This window comes from Marmota marmota, unplaced genomic scaffold (assembly GCF_001458135.2).
Source record: "Marmota marmota marmota unplaced genomic scaffold, marMar, whole genome shotgun sequence".
In the NCBI taxonomy this organism is placed as follows: domain Eukaryota; kingdom Metazoa; phylum Chordata; class Mammalia; order Rodentia; family Sciuridae; genus Marmota; species Marmota marmota.
The window spans coordinates 4,390,948-4,396,209 of record NW_026000048.1 but is presented as its reverse complement, the minus strand read 5'-3'; the positions used below and the strand labels follow the sequence as shown (position 1 = coordinate 4,396,209).

General features: G+C 35.7%; 1 long non-coding RNA gene across 1 annotated transcript in view; it reads left to right on the top strand.

Annotated features, from left to right (window-relative positions):
• LOC125619547 overlaps positions 1-1,092 on the top strand; it is a 9,299-nt gene extending 8,207 nt beyond the window's left edge. Inside the window, exon 3 of the long non-coding RNA XR_007351077.1 lies at positions 592-1,092. This is a non-coding gene — a long non-coding RNA (uncharacterized LOC125619547). The remainder of the gene's footprint in view (positions 1-591) is intronic.
• The last annotated feature ends 4,170 nt before the right edge of the window (positions 1,093-5,262 follow it).

Below are 5,262 nucleotides of genomic sequence, written 5' to 3'. Positions count from 1 at the left end.
AGATATATATATATATATATATATATATATATATATATATCATGCTGCATAGATAATAAAAGAACACCTGTTTATAAATAATGATTGATTGGGTCATTTAAAAAAGAGTGATATCTATTTAACCCCTCATTTTAAGACAATCATTCTGAACATGTTTTGCAAAACTATATTCAATTGATGCTTTGAGCCTTGAGGTTATATAATGAAAAATACTTATACGAAATATATTTTGTTCAACAGAGTTATAGAAATAAAAACTCTTCAAAAGAAGTATATGTGTTTAAAATCCAAATTATAAAATAAAAATCCTGAGAGTATCATGACCCATCGTGTGATAAAGACACAAAGTTTCTGCGTGGATTACAGTTGTAGCCACCATTGACTGATGGTAAATTTGGAGGGCACTGATCTGCAAGCACATGCATATGAAGTAATTTGAAAACAAAACAACCTCACAAACTGATGAATTCTGCATACCGGCTCTCAGAATGTTAGGGAACAGAGAGATGTGGATGGTGAGAACACAAAGTTAAGGGAATAATTCTATAAAATGGGCCCATTCTGCTGACCCCCACATGTTTTGTTTTCCAGGAAGCAATTTACGTGCAGTTCTACCTGGCCTGAGTGGACAGAATATATTGCATTCCTCAGCAAACTACCTGTTATCTACAGGAGAAATTCAAATAATGTTGATTGAAGGAATCCTGATTACCCTGAAGGGGGACACTTTTGAAACCTTTTCTACGCACCTGATCCTGAAACCCAGGGAGATAAGGCTAATTCCTCCTGACAATAAAATCTATAAGAATTTATGATTAAGAATCCAATTAAAACTAATCAGCATGGGCCAATGAGACCTAGAAATGTCATGGAGAGGGGACTTAAAAGTCTGAGGTCATCTTGCTGTCAGCCAAAAGTTGAAATGTAGAAGTGAGTGAGACTCTCTGGAAACTTCTTTGGGATCCCCAATAAAACTACAGTGCAGGAAAGGCATATTGTCCCTCTCCTTTCTGAGAGGACCCACTCTCTCCCTTGAAAATATCCCCTGCCTCATTTGCCATCCCTTCAATAAACTCATGCCTGTTACTCTGAGCAATGTGTCTGAAATCTTTCTGACTTGATCACAAGAATCGGAGCTTGAGGGGGAGTCTTTGTGTTGCCTCAGTTTCCTGAGAGGCCCCAGATCTGTAACAAGAAGACATCTTATATTTTTAAAAAGATGTTAACAATATTTTAGAGGGCTGAGGGTTAAGGATTGACTAATAAACAGGAAACATTTATAAGGGATTAGGATTTGTATCTTCAGATCTTTGCCTTCACTGGCTGTGTTTTTACATTTCACTTTCTTCAAGCAGATAATAATACGATTAGCTGAAAAACAACAGTGACACAATTTCAGCTTACACATCGAGGAGTGACATGTGATGGTGATTCAGCAAGCATCCTGCCCAAGAAATACACTCTTTTAGTTCATATCTTCAGTATTTTTGTCTTTTCTGTAAATGTGGTTATCATTATATTACCAAAGAAATCAATACTGAATACTGATATATACATTATATATGATCATGATGAAGTACACCTAAAGATGATGGGTCCTTGATGAAGTGATTTTAAGCAGCTTGTCTTTATAATGAGGAGGAAGCAGACTATTTTGATAATAACGAAGCAAGTAAGGGGAACAAAAATCACATCTCACTCAAATGTGCTCACACAATAACCCAAACCTGACAGAAATCCAGGAAAATCCTACATTGAACACCAGCTGAGCAGAAATTCTCCTGAAATCTGTTATGATGTGAATGTGTCTCCCAAATCCCCTGTTGGAAACTTCATCCCCAGTGCAGCAGTGGTGAAATCCCAGCACAGATGTTGAAATGGTGAAATCCCAGCACAGCTCCACACACAGGAATGGACTGATGCCATTGCTGAAGGATGAGGGTGTTCATTGTGGGAGTGGGTGTCTCATGGAGGAGGAGTTCCACCCCCTTTTGGTTTCTCTATTCCTCCTTTTGTCCTTCCACCTTGGGAGGACACAGCAAGAAGGCTCATATCAGATGGCAGTCCCTTGATCATGGACTTCCCAGCTTTCGGAACTGTGAGCCAATACATTTCTCTTCTTTATAAAAATTAAGACAAAGCCAAAGAACATAGCTTTGATTTTATGATTTTTGATAATCTGTAAATTCCATCCCAAAGCCTCAGAATGCTCCATTGCATGTAGATGTGGATGCAGATATATCTAGATTCCTGAGAGCTGCTTGTGTCTTCCCTCGAGTGCCAGTTCTCCTTTCATAAAGAAAGGAAAAAAAGAGCCCTTGACTGTTCAAAAGAAGCACACCTATGTCCTGCTCTAATTGAGACTCACATACAATTCAAGGAAACAAAATGCTTCCTGTTCAGCAACACATGGAAATGGTACTTGATTTCCAAGACAACCTTATAAGATAGATACTAATATTGTCCTATTTTTCAGATGAGGAATATTAAGATGCAGAGAGTTTGAGCAGTTTGTTCAAAATTACACATTTGATCAAAGGAATAGTAGCATTAAACCATATCTGGATTTTAGAGCTAATGTTCTTAAACATTAAGCGATACTGCCTCCTCAATGTGTTTGGAAGTGTCTACTTAGCCATGTGAGTAGATGTTGAAAGTGACTCAGTAAGTGATAAAATGAATAAAATTCAGTTACAAAGGAATATTCCTTAAATTCTCAAAAATGCAAAGGTTGTTATGCCTCACAGAGTTCTTTCATACCTTTAGCATATTTTTTTTTCTAGCAGTGCCAACTGAAGGTTGCTTAATTTAATATTCCTTGGGGACTTTTGCTGACAATGTGGTTTTCTCTCTTTTAGCAAACAGAGATGATACATTTAAGAGTTACATGAAAATCTATAATTATTCTCCTGGCATGACCTTTCCTCTGCTCCCAGAGGGAGCCACTAAAACCTTGATGGAATCTGGAATGTTGTAGGAAAATAAGACATTGCCTCTTCCTGCTAGAATTCTTGGTGTCCAAATCATAGCAGTTATTAACAAAGCAGTTTCTCAGCCCTGAGGACATGCTAAATAGTGAGAATGCCATTGTGGGTCACCCTGTTCCTATTTGTGATGGAGGTGAGTGAAACTGACATCATATAGAAGTTTCAAATTGAAACATGCTCATAAGGCAATCAACATGATGTTGTGTGAGACTCACTACCTGATCACACCCTTGATCATATATTGCAAAATCCTGGCATTATTTTTTCTTCAATTAAAAAAAACAGATTATGAGGTATCTTTCAAATGCTGTCTTTTGAAATTTATGAAAATAAATGCACATATTATTGTTCATTTTCTAACCACTAAAGTCTTGAATCATCCCAAATCTGAAAACTATCCATATGAAAAGAACTTAAAAGAGTTTTTTTCAAAATAAGCCAATTATTATTTCACAGTTAGATGAGAAAAATTTCTATTATTTATCTTGATAAGCCAACTTTCAGGGACAGACTATATAACTTAGGTGTTAGCAAATCATCCACTATCCTTGTTACCTTATTTAAATTCAACCTCCATCCTTAGGATTCAACCATGGTTCCATTTTGGCATGCAGTCTTTGCATGTCTGCTCTTTCCTCAGATATCCGGACATATTACATGGAGCTAAATATGTTAGGGGTATACTTGGAATGCCATGAATGTGTTTCCAAATCAATTTGAAGCTTCATTTAAAAAGTACATTGCATTAGTAAGTTTATATTACTGTTACATCTATTATAGCAAGAAGATATTCAATAGATACATATTAGCTTATAAAATGCATCAACATTTTTCATAAGAAGTACTGATAGCTAATAGCTATGTAGTATAAAATCTCCAATTCCCACTTTGGAAAGTATCCATATGAAAAGAACTTAAAAGAAACCTTTTTCTCAAAATAAGCTAATTATTGTTCTTTCACAATTAGTCGAGAAAAATGTCTATTATTTACCTTGATAAGCCAGTAGGGTTTTACTGCTATCTTGGCTTATCCTAAGGTAGAGGGGTGAAGATATCTGAAATATCGATTTAGTCCCACCTCTTCTTGGACATTTAAAAAACTGGAGTGTTTTTAAACATATTTTATATATTTAACAGATTTTATATAAAACATATTTTATATATCCATATTTTATATATTCTAACACTATTTTGTTTCTAGTATGCCCTTTCTGGACACTGTTGATGAGTCAAGGAAAAAGAAAGAGATGCCCAAATACATCTCAATGCTTTATAGGATAAGAAGCAGGCTGATACAACAAGGAGACTTTTGAAATAATCTGTTATCCTTCACTTTTTTTGACTCCTGTCCCAACCCAACATCTATGTAAAATCATATGCCAGACATAGGAGAATTTAAATTATCCTTAATGGAGTGAATGGTGTAGACCTTATGGAGTATGTGTCTCTAACCTCTTTGTGTTTCTATTACTAAGTTTCATTTGCCTACTTTGGGTAAATATTTTGAAGAATATCAAATCATGTCTTGTCCCCCTAACAAAAAAATAAGCTATTTCATAGTACTTGCCAAGTCAGGTAATTGATTCCAAAGGGATTTCAGGGGTTAGAACTGCAATTTCCTTTAAAAGAGTGCTCATGTTTGGAATCTTTAGTAGCTGCCTCTATGTTATTAACAACCCTACTTATATTTGACAGACAAGTAATAATGTGGCCATCTATCTACAAGACAGCAGAGCTGAATATATTTCAAACTTTATAAATGAATTTTAAAAGCCCTACAGACAAAGTTCATTAAAGTAAAGAAAGGAAATTTGGTAAATGGAGTCTGGATTTTATTGATGAATAAATCTTTACTTTCTACAACTGCTAATAAGCAGGTTGAAAGTCAAATAAATATGCACTTTCTGTGTATTGAAGGCAGTCCTCTTTGAGCAAGTGTGTGTAGAATGCTTTTAGGATGTCTTCGGGAATGCAACTCAATGCTGAGCATGAGTGATTCACAGGGTCTTTTGTGGCCATGTCGGCTCTGGATGGAAGGGCTTTGATGCTCCACATAGAAAACCCCTGGAGAACTCTCCACCCTTCATCAGAGATCCTTCTTGCTACTTAAGGATCTCCACATTTAGCAGACTTCCAAATCAGGTTGAATATTCTACATGTGGTGTTTTTGCCAGGATAACTGATTAATTGCTAAAAACAGGTTTATCTTGATATGATGCAGAAATTGCCCTTTTGTAGAAGAAATTGTCTTTCTCATACAAAACACTTTTGACAA